Below are 12,640 nucleotides of genomic sequence, written 5' to 3'. Positions count from 1 at the left end.
GGTAGGTATGCCTGTCGTAAGAGGCGACTAAAATACCAAACTGATTCAAGGGGTTGCCAGCGCAATATATAGCTTCTCCAACCCAATTGTCAAGCTCACCTACCCGTGGCGAATCCTGTTTCATTAACAGCCAAGGCTCTGGCGACCCCGAACTCCTGGCCTAGAAGGTTTCATGTGGTCATACCAAATCGTTCCCGAGATGGTGGGGCTAGTACCTTTATGGTGCTTGTTACCGGAACGTACCGGAACCATCAACATCAATAACACTCCCCGAATGGCTTATTCCGAAGCTGTACAGATGAGGATTAGTTGTGAAGGATGTGTTGAACGTTTCCTCTCCAAATGCGCGACCCTAGCCAGGACAGGGATGAAGAAGCACTTCATCTGCTGGTTAGGGGAGCTTAGTTCTACTTAAATAAAGACATCCAGCGCTGCATTAGAAATGCCAGTTGGTTCAACTTTTTACTTATTTAAAGACGGAATGGCATTGGTTTATTCAGTGGTATCACTACGGAGCCACCTGACCTAACCGTGGCCCACCGGCCTTCCCGGGCAGCCGCAATAAGCTAATTTAGCATATCATTCGGGACCGCTGAGGCAGTGATCACTTATAAAGTTTGACATTGACTCTAGTATCAAGAGTTATAAATCTGTCAATTAACGTTACGTGTATCCTCACGGGACGAAAGGCGTCGTACGTTAGTAAATCTAAAACTTTGGTTTTTTTTTACTACACTCAAATGTTTGCATTACTCGAACTCCTTTAAATCCAGTTTATTTTACATATTTTCGGTTACCAACAAGCATCCACATCAGTTCAACTTGACCCACAATAACTAATGGCGCTGCACATATGTATGTAAGTACTATCTGCCAACTGGTAAAAATGGATTTGAAAAAAATGTATGATATTTTCTCCCATGCATTATATCGAAAATTCCAAACGCAAACCAATAACATGAAAAAGAGCACAATTTTCGTCACCGAAAGTAGCACAAACAAGTAAGGACGGGACTGTCTTCGTGCCGAAGACTTCATACCTTTCATGAATGGGGCTGAACAATAATCTTATCCCGTTCGTAATCTCCAAATGTATAACATAAGAAATATATAGTGAAAAGATCTACATACCTAAACGATTTTTAAGATAAATATAAAATAAAAAATAGGTAAGTACTTTGTATGAGGATGTAAAGTTTCAGGTTTTTTGTGGTCTGCGTGTAAAAACTATGACTACGAATCACGTATTTCAACAATATATGACGTAAGCGTAACTATTTGATGAAATTTGATGAATTTTGAAGCTTCTAGCCGGTAAAAAGGGGCAAAAATGACAGTTTATATGGGGTATATAATATATATACCACCGATCTCTATGATTTTTTCAGACAACAATATATGCTATATACGTAAGCATTCATTGAAATTGGAAGCCTCTAGCTCTTAAAATAGGGCAGTAATTACGAAAACTTTCTTATCTGAACAATTTCAATTTTTTCAGGCAAAAATATGTGCAATATACGAAAGTATATGGTGAAGTTTGAAACTTCAATCTGTTAAATTGAGGATGATATGACAAAAATCCTCTTTTTCTGAAAAATCGGTTGTATGGAGGATATATGGTATAGTGGTCCGATCCGGCCGGTTCCGACAAATGTCTAATCGGACACCCAAATACACCCTCTCACCAAATTTTATCAAGATATCTCAAAAATTGAGGGACTAGTTTGCATACAAACAGACAGACGGACAGACAGACATGGCTAAATCAACTCAGCTCTTCATCCTGATTATTTCGGTATACTTAATGGTGGGTCTATCTATTTTCTTTTAAGGACTTACAATTTTGGGTTTCGTGACGAAATTAATATACCATTTCATTTTCATGAAAGGTATAAAAATCAGTTTTATGACCGCTAACCACAATTCACCAAAACAAAATTTAGTGTCTCAAAAACTAGCTTCGATTAAGATTTTCATTAAAAAAAATCAAATTTTAGCTAAATAAATATAAATGAAAAGTTTGCAGCCATTTCATATGCATTTTTGTTAAGATATTTGTACATGATGTTGAATACATGAAAACGATGATCTTGATTCGCTAACCGGTATGTGAACTCTGCGTCGCAAAAGCATTCGGTAGACGCCAATAAAAAGAAACATAGCTGCAAATATAAACAGGATCAACCAGAAACTAAATTATATTTGAAGTGTGCGTGAATGAGTGAACCCTGCAGGAAAAAGGCCAGCGCAATGTTGGCCATAAACATTTATGAAATGACAAATAAAAATTTAAAAAAAAAAATATATTTCAAAAAAATTTAAATAAAAATAAAATAAACATGTTTTAAGCACTTCCTTTATATAAATGGACAAAAATCAGCGAAAAATGTCTCCTTATATAAAGACATATTCCTGCTAAACTTTGATTTTTACATTTTGACATAGAAATTGTAAAAATATTTATGAGAAGTAAAAATATAAAAGTGGAGCGCACATTACTTGGATTGGAAAGTTGGTAGGAAGGAAGGGAGATATTATTAGTCAATAAATTGTGGAATTGTATAATATTTTTGCTTCTCATAAATATTTTTGCAATTTCTATGTAAAATTTTAAAAATCAAAGTTTAGCAAGAATATGTCTTTATATAAGGAGACATTTTTCGCTGATTTTTTTCCATTTATATAAAGGAAGAGCTTAAAATTTTTTTTATTTTATTTTTATTTCCTCCTTTTCTTACATTCTCTCGGTGTCTTAACCTATCGGTTAAGTTTTACGCTTGTAGCTCAATCAATCCCATATTCCCTCCGTTTCGTACGATTTTTCTAAATATCTCATCCCGTGCGCCCCCTAGCGAAACTTTTTGTATTGTGTCATCGGCTGTCATCGACCTCTGAATTAAGCTCTAAATTTTTAGGCTCTCGCTCATCGAGAATTTATTTAAAACCCGGTTTCAAATTTCCAAATTATTATATAATTTTTTCGATCCTTGCGCCACCTAACGGAATTGTTTTCTCCTTTTGTTCCTTTGTCACGATGTCTTAACCTGTCTCTGAGGTTTCATGTTTGTAGCTCAATGAGAAGTTACTTTAAAATCGATCTCATAACACCAAATTTCCAAATTCTTATCTAAATATTTCGATCCGTGCGCCAACTAACGGAATTTTTTCTCGTTTTCTTAAATTTTCTCGGCGTCTTATCCTATCTGGGAAGTGTTACAGTTGTAGCTCAATGAGAACTTACATAAAAACAAATTCCAAAATGACCTTCGTTTCGTACGATTTTTCTATCTAAATATCTCATCTCGTGCGCCCCCTAGCGAATCTTTTTGTATCGTGTCATCGGCTGTCATCGATCTCTGAATTCAGTTTGAGATTTCAAGTCTCTAGCTCATCGAGAAGTTACTTAAAAGCTGGTTCGAAATTTTTCAAATTCTTATCTAATTATTTCGATCCGTGCGCCACCTAACGAATTTTTTCCCTTTTGTTGCATTGTCACGGTGTTTTAACCTATGTGTAAAGTTTCACGTTTGTAGCTCAATGAGAAGTTACTTAAAAATCGATTGCAAAATTTGTGTTATAAGCGGACAAACATTCAACCGACCTAATATAAAGGAAATAAAAAATTTAGTTTTAAAAAGGGCGTGAGGACCAAATACTTGAAATTCGATGTATAAACATAGAGATGTACGTCTAGAAAACAAATATTTCAAGCTACCTTGGAGCATGGCCACGAGTTGAAGTTAAACCACAGTAGAGACAACTTAACCGGAAACAAATAATTTCGGGCGTTTTGAGAAGATCTTCAACGCCTTCTTCTTTGTAACAACCGACACCGACAAGTGATTGTTTTATAATCGGTTTTTATTGACTTCGAATTGTTACTGTCGAGTTATCAGTTTGTTATCGGCTTGTTATCGCAGAGTTATCGGTTTCTTATTGTTTTAGCCGGGTAAAAGACAAGTCATCGATTTTATAGTGAAATGTCATGGGTATAACTATGTTCCATAACAAACCCATAAGTCATCGATAACTCGCCTATAAAAAACTCGTAACACTCCGATAACAAATCCACAACTTTTCGATAGTACATCAAAAACTTTTTGATAACATATCGGTCTCTTTTCTATAGCAAAGGTATAGCTTTTCGATATTATATCGGTAACTTTTCGATAACAAATTAGAGCTTGCGATTTCTTCACGAACACAAGCGAGAATTTGAGACCCGAGAACTCGACTTTTCGCGAGTTTCTGGTTTCTCGAAATACTCGTAAATCTTGCGAGCTTCTCGACATTCAATTACTGACAATATTTACACACTCGTTTTTTTTTTACCTCTGGTTTTTTGTTCATTATATTAATTTCCAAAGATACTTCACTCAAATAGAGCTTGGGACTTCTCGAAGTTCTTCGAGAAGAGATTTCTCGTGAGACTTGCCCTCTCGCGAGCTTCTTGAGATTCAACTTTGTCGCTGTATTACTTGTATTACATGTACATTTTTGGTGTTTTTATATGTGGTTTAGTGAAAATGTTCACATGTGGTCCAGAAAAAATCATAAGCTCTATATAAAACTGCCAGTGCAGCGATTAAATTGAATGTCGAGGAGCTCGCGGGACTATCGCGAGAAGCCGAGACTCTCGAGAAATCTCTTCTCGAACAAGTTCGTGAGCTCTATAACAAATTGATAGCTTCGCGATAACAAATCGATAAAAAAAATTTTTAGCATTCCATTCACAAATTGATACCAAATCAATATCAGTTTGATAACATATCGATAACTTTTCTATACACAATCGATAAACTTTCGATAATAAATCAATAACATTTCCATAAATAACCAATAACTCGTCTATACAAAATAGGCAACTCATCGATAACCTTTGTTGTTAACAGGGGCTGAAACTGTTATTCCTTTTATAATATAATTCCTTGCAAAACTATTAATTTTGGACTTAAATATATTTGGATCAATATAAAAATTTTTTTCGGATTTTTGTTTTTTGAGTTCGATGGAGCTAGTTAAACTCGGACTTTTAAAAATAAAAGTCCCGAAATAAAAGTTAAATCAAGACTTTTATTTTTTAAGGCCGAGTTAAAAGTCCCGCTTGATAACAAAGAAACGGCTTATCCGAAATAAAATTTTTTAATTCGGATCAGCCGTTTCTTTGTTATCAAGCGGGACTTTTATTTCGGCCTTAAAAAATAAAAGTCTTGATTTAACTTTTATTTCCGGACTTTTATTTTTAAAAAGTCCGAGTGTAACTAGTTCTATCTATAACTCTTCAATTACACACCTTTAACCAATTTATAACACGTCATCCGGTTTGACTTCTTATTTTTCCCTTTCTGTCCCCTACTTTTCTTTTAGTCCTTCCTTTCCTTCTTTTTCTCTTTCACTTTCCTTTCCGTTTCTTTAATTTCCTTTCCTTTATTTTAATTTCTTTGCCCTACCTTGATTCACTGTCTGATTTTACCCATATAAAATTGAAAACAGACACCTAGGTAACTTCTGAGACGTTTCCAGTCTCTTAATGTTTGCCAGTCTCGACTGAGCCAAATATCCACAAAAAAGTTGACCGTGGCTTCGATGGCAGAGGAAAGGAGTACTAGAACTTGTTGGGCGATTTGGTTTAACTGTTTCACTTGGAACAACGAAGCATAATTCTGTCTGTTTATATGCAAACTAGTCCCTCAATTTTTGAGATATCTTGATCAAATTTGGTGAGCGGGTGTATTTAGGTGTCCGATTAGATATTTGTCGGAACCGGCCGGATCGGACCACTACAGCATATATCCTCCATACAGCCGATTTTTCAGAAAAAGAGGATTTTTGTCATATCTTCCTCAATTTATCAGATTGAAGCTTTAAACTTCACCATATGCACTCGTATAATGCGCACATTGTTGTCTAAAAAATTGATCAGATCGGTCGTATATATAGCATATATCCCCCATAACCGATTGTTCAGATAAGAAACTTTTCGTGACTACTGCCCATTTTAAGAGCTAGAGGCTTCAATTTTCACCAAATGCTTACATATATAGCATATATTGTTGTCTGAAAAAATCTTACAGATCGGTGGTATATATAGTGTATACCCTATATTAACTGTCATTTCTGCCCCTTTTTTTACGGCTAGGAGCATCAAATTTCATCAAAAACTTACGTTTACGTCATATATTGTTGAAATAAGTGATTCGTGGTCATAGTTTTTACATGCAGACCACAAAAAACGTGAATCTTTGCATCCTCACACAAATTAGCTACCTATTTTTGAACGGTTTTATTTAGCTTGACTTGACAGGCTGGCTGGCCTACACGAATTTTGTAATTGAAATTTAAGTGACTTCCCGATAAACTACAAGCTTGAAAATTGGAATATAGTTCAGAACCCGATGACAATGCAATAATAAGAAAAAAGCTCCGATACGTGGTGCAAGGATCGAAATATTCAAAAAAATCGTATTTGCGGTCCGATTTGGCTCATATTTGGAACACATAATACATACATGAATAGAAAGCGACCTATGAAAAAAACTGCCGCTAGGTGGTGCAAAGATCGATATATTCAAAAAAATCGTATTTGTGGTCCGATTTGGTCATATTTGGAACACATAATACATACATGAATAGAAAGCGACCTATGAAAAAGTCGCCGCTAGGTGGTGCAAGGATCGAAATATTAAAAAAATCGTATTTGTGGTCCGATTTGGCTCATATTTGGAACACATAATACATACATGAACAGAAAGCGACCTATGATGTCCGATTTGGCTCATATTTGGAACAGATATTACATACAGTCGTGTAGAAGTATAGTCAAAATATTTTGGAGTTCGAGGAGGGACAAGCATACGTGGCGCAGAGTTGAGTAAAGTCTTTGGAAGGATTATGTATTGAGGACTTAGATTGTAACAAATTGAAATAATGAGACAGTAAATGGACTAAATAAATAAATACTAAAAATTTGAAAATAAAATAATTTAAACAAATTTTTTAAGTTAAACGGTTTTATTGAAAACAATACTTACATGAATTAATAATAATACTAAAAGCTAGAAAATAATACGGTAAGTCCTAGGTACTAGTCATCACACTCCTCATCAATCTATCATATATAAGACCAACTGAACCTTAATAAGGTTATGCTACGCCTCACATTTTTAGAAGACAATCCCGTCCTTAATTGCTATTATTGTGATGACCTACGAAATCTCTGAATTGAAATGAACTGAAATGCACTGAGCTAACTAAAACTTTTACAAATGAGATGCGTTCGTAAAATGCGTTCATCAACTGCGTATAAACCGGATCACTAGCATCATCACAATTAGAATATAAATGAAGTGCAACTGAATACTACGCGGCAATAAAACATCAATCAGAAAAAACACCAGCAAACAACTACACTATTTCCAGTTGTAATTGAGAAGGTGTCATATGAAAACAAGTAATAAAGTCTAAGTACTTTGTCAATGCGACGAGAGCGTCTAATGAAAGTTCTCATGCCTGAGGCATTTAATTGAGAAAAGTAAGTTAAAAATGAGAATAGTCAATTGAATATGCGAAAGCGTTACTTCCATATAAAAAAGTCAATTGTAAATTGGAAAGCATCAAATATTAATGCGAAAGCATCATTATACGTACCTTTCATGATAATGAAACGATATATTGTGGCGAATATTGGCACCACTATGATGTTAGTAAATAATAACAACAGCAAGCAGCTACACTTATGTCCATGTACACATTAAAACAAGCAGCCACACTTATGTACAACGCAACGAAGAATATTCCTTACACATAACCATCAGCTTGAAGCAGAGAGATTATTTCACATACATATATGTAGCCGGCAGCTAAGAGCAGAAGTTGTTACTCACACATACACACGCATATGATTAGAAGACAAACATAACTACAGATATACATGTATATAGCTAAATAACCAAGCAAGAGATACAAATGTTCTGGAAGGTATGTTTGTGAAAAGTCTAGACCTTAGGATAAATAGGTGAACGAAGCTAACTGAGAGTATAAAAGCAGCGCGGTGCAAGCGATAGTCAGTCAGTTTGATTTTAACACGCTTTAGTGAAGAACGCGGTAATTGTACAACCCCCAAAGTAGTCTAAATAAAGACCCTTTTGCCATACTGAATATTGGAGTTATTTATTCGACAGTTCAGCGATTCGAACGTTAGCAGAAAGTGCAAAATAAGCAGGAACCCCCCAAAATTCGTTACAATATTAATGTCGTTTGCTTTTCAGAAAAAAAATTAACCCTCATGTTGCACTCTTAAGTTCCAACTTTTGATCTAGGTTACCTGGCGCTCTGCAAAAAGGCTGGGTTTTTGGGTAATGGTACCATTTTCCTTATTCAGTGGGAAATATTTTGTGAGATTAACATACAAGCTTACAAGAGATCTGAGAAAAACCAACAGGGCGGCATTCAGAAAAGATTGGTGCAAAATCGAAAATTGCAAGTCCTTGAAGGAGAAGAGATAGACCCACCAATAAGTATACCGCAATGATCAGGATGACGAAATTGATATGGCCATGTCCGTCTGTCTGCCTGTCAGCTTGAACGCCAACTAGTCTCTCAATTTTAAGATATCCTGCTGAAATTTATGGAGTTCTGGCGTCACAAAAATTGCAGCCCCAAAAACAGGACCCCCTTTTTCTGAGCCTTGTTGTTATGCCAGACTTAGTTACCAGACTAGTTTTGCTTGGCATTCACACTAATTTTTAAGTAGTTTGCACCTTATTTATTTACTGCTGGCATTTGCAGTGCAACAACTGTTATCACACATGGCCACACTCGAAACTATATAAAGGCAATGGACGTGCATGCAGGTTAGCCATAAAAAAATAAAAATTAATGTAAGGCGCGATAACCTCCGAAGAGATCTAAGGCCGAGCTTCTCTTCCAATTTGTGTCGTGCTTCTCTTGATTTTCCCTACAAATTGGCCGGACGGGACCTACATGTTTTATGCCGACTCCGAACGGTATCTGCAAGGCAGATCAGTTTTCACTGAGAGCTTTTCATGGCAGAAATACACCTGGAGCGCTTACCAAACACTGCCGAGGGGCGACCCCGCTTAGAAAAATTTTCTTCTAATTGAAAAACCTTATTTCTAAAATTTTGATGTTGCTTTGCCCGGGGTGTGAACCCAGGGCATACGGTGTGGTAGGCGGAGCACGCTACCATCACACCACGGTGGCCGCCGGTTAGCTATAAATTGCATTGAAAAATTAAAAAAAAAAGTCGACAAAATAAAGCAAACTCGAAAGCGAAACAAGTTAGCAGCCAATTTAGTGCAAGCACGCACTAGGAACAACTATTGTGTCGGTAAACTTTTTGTTGCAAATACCAAACAACAAAGATGTTGCCTCTACAGCGGCGCATGCGCATTACATATCAAGCCGAATGCAAACCAATATAGAGAAGATTTGAAATTTTAAATAAAAATAATTGCAATTGCGATTGCACAAAAGAAGAGATTGCTAACGAATCTGAAACAAAGTTCATTTGCAATGTGTAAGCATGGAATGCTTTTTGTGCGCCTTTTTACTTAGTCACTGAAAACCGCAAACAAATTTTGGATTGCAGATTAGCTATTTTGGTTTGGTTACTGCGTTGGCCTTGGCTATTCCTTCAATCATTTATTTTAGACATTTACCTTTTTTGATTACGAAAATGCGATAATTAAACCAAAAAAGGCTTTAATTGAATAATTTAATTTGTAAGTGATTATAAATTTTAAATAGTTTCCATTTTTTCTTATTCAAGCAAAGAGTCGTAGTTTTTAGGCAATACTTAGGGTAAGTGTGGGCGACTTTGGCAAGCAAGGCGACTCTAAGCGTCAGTATTTGAAAAATAAGCGCCGTATTGTGCATGAAAAAAGTTTTTCTCAGTCAGGAAAAAGTATTTCTAAGCGGGCTCATTAAAAATTCATCTGTCTTGCACCTTCGTAGTCGGCATAAAATATGTTAGTTCTGTCTCGGCCTACGTCTCCTCAAGTGTAAATCACGCTAAGTATTTATTAATTGATTGGCAAAGACATTGCAGCTAGATTACTCCAAAATAGTAAATTTGCAGTGTCCAGCAAACCCAACCTGGCTGCCTTGAAAGCATTATAGTTTAAGTCACACAAAAGTGTGCCGAAGAGTCAATATCTTGCTGGTGTCCTAAGGGCGTCCAGTATCTGCCTTTGCTGAGTCTCTGCATGTAGCCATATCGAAGGGAATGTAATTGCAGATGAGATAGCCGGGAAAAGCTTCGAAATAGACATAAACGGGGCGGAGAGCTCTGTATGGTAGCCATCTGGTAATCTCTTGAGAAAATAGAAGGATATAATCCTCACAAGTTCAACGATGACGTATATAAATAATATCTCTCTGCAATAGCTAGGATGAGGATGAGGAATAATCAATTCATTACTTTCTGCGGCGATATCCAAAACGGGGAAAGGAAAGGAGTGGGGGAAAAGGAAGGGACAGGAAAATAAAGTAGGAAAAAAGAAACAAAAGGAAAGGAATAGAAAGGTTTGTTATGGACGTGTTGCCAAAGAGGTTTAGTCGAGTTTTCGACTCGTTATAGAAAAAACATCTATTAAAATTAATTGAAGAAATCGATATTGTTTTCGATAACAAACTGATAACTTGTCGATAATAAATTGATATTTTTTCCATAACATATCGATAACTTTTCTATAAAAATCGGCACGTTTTAGATAAGAAATAGATAGATATTTTTCGATAACCAACCGAAAACTTGTCGATAAGTCACCAATAAAAAACTGATAATTATTCGATAGATTAGGTTGAATTGGCCGCCTCCAGCGGAGACTTGCGTATGCCATTGTTGCCCGTTACCTCGAAGGAGCTCTGGCTTCCCTTCTGTAGAACGTGGTTCATAAACCAGCGCGTTTGCCTAAGGTAGCGCAGAATTTTTTTTATATCTGCGGATTCTAGCTCTACAAGGTACCCAAAAAAGTGTCTGTGGAGACATCGGTACCTGGTCTCCGACAGGGCGGGACAATGGCATATATAATGCTCTACGCTTTGTAGCTCTTCTTAGTCTCTGCAACTGCGGCAGAAGTCATTTGTTTGCAAGTCCATATGAGCACCATGGGCACCCATAAAACAGTGACCTGACTCACCAAAAAGGGCTAATGGGCTAATAGAGAGGCGATTCACAAGTACGACCGCTTGCGATATCTTTTCGTACAGCTTGCTCCATATTTGCTTGGACACTCCAGATGTTGGTTCTATGACCTATCTCGCGTTAGCTTGTTCCGTGCACAGAGATCGTAGTCAGTGCTTGCAAGTATTTAGAGGAGGATTCACCCAGCCAGCAGGTGATTATTTGCAAGCTGGTACCTTTTCTTTGCTAGCTCATCAGCAGCGCAGTTTCCTGAGGCGTAACTGTGGCCTGGGTCCCATATTATGCTCAGGTTTCTCTTAACAGCTAACTTGTTTAAAGATTCCCCGTACTACAATGCCACTAGTGACAATGTATCACTACATTGCGCGGATTTTATGGCAGCTTGGCTGTCGAAAAAAATGGAAAAAAGAATTAGTGACCGGTGAACTAGATAGAGAGCACCTTCCCAGATAGCTATAAGCTCAGCTTGGAAAATTATTATTCCATAACATTGCGCTAACAGGTCTCTGGTCAAATGGATCTAGTGGACACGCAACAATCCTGGGCGCGTACGCCCCAGTCCCAATACCGGTACGCACTGACTACTGCACGCCAAAGAACGTCTTCGTTAAAAACTATAGTATATATATACCATCGCGACAAGACTGGAATACCAGTCAACATACGGTACTGGGTTCCATCAAGATATTCACGGATGGTTCTAAGCTTGACGGGAAAGTGGGAGCAGGCATCTTTTCACCGGATCTGGGTCTAGAGGTCTTTTTTCGCCTACCAGATCACTGTAGTGTTTACCAAGCGGAAATGCTGGCAATACACAGGGCTGTACCTAAGGATGGTAAACGGGTGTTTATTTTCTCAGACAGCCAGGCCGCATTAAAGGCCCTGCACTCATTCGTCGACAACGCAAAGTCGGTCACTGAATGCCGCAGATCTCTTAATGAGATGGCTCAGCACTTCAGTATTAGCCTTGTATGGGTACCTGGGCACAGGGATATTGAAGGCAACTGCAGAGCAGACGAGCTGGCCAGAAGAGGCACCACCGACCATAACCTTCCGGGAAATGATTCGGTAGGTATACCCATGGCCACTTTCAGGCTTCGTGTGAACACAAGCACTATAAGAATTGCAAATGGACTATGGTCAGCCATATCATCGTATGAGACATCCAGGCTAACCTGGCCCGCATATGACAAGGGGCGCACAAGAGCGCTTCTGATTTTAAACAAATCAGTTCTATCGTCCCTGATAAGGATTCTAACAGGGCATTGTTTAATAGGCACGTATGGTGCTAGAATGGGGGTAACGACCTTCGACTACTGTCGCAGCTGCAGATGTACAGAAGAGGAGGAGAGTGTTCAGCACCTTCTCTGTCATTGTCCAGCGCTTAGTAGACGTAGGTTGGTCATCCTTGGTAAATCTTTTCTACATGACCTTACTGAGGTCTCTAGCTATGAAGTCAAGGCTCTAGCA

At 37.5% G+C, this 12,640-nt stretch overlaps 1 protein-coding gene across 2 annotated transcripts in view; it reads left to right on the top strand.

Annotated features, from left to right (window-relative positions):
* LOC137250729 (probable WRKY transcription factor protein 1) overlaps positions 1-12,640 on the top strand; it is a 158,235-nt gene that overhangs the window by 118,503 nt on the left and 27,092 nt on the right. The window lies entirely within an intron of this gene.

Source organism: Eurosta solidaginis, chromosome 4 (genome assembly GCF_040869045.1).
Source record: "Eurosta solidaginis isolate ZX-2024a chromosome 4, ASM4086904v1, whole genome shotgun sequence".
NCBI classification, from domain to species: Eukaryota; Metazoa; Arthropoda; class Insecta; order Diptera; family Tephritidae; genus Eurosta; species Eurosta solidaginis.
Note: the sequence above shows the minus strand (reverse complement) of the source record. Positions and strands in the feature narration are given on the sequence as shown.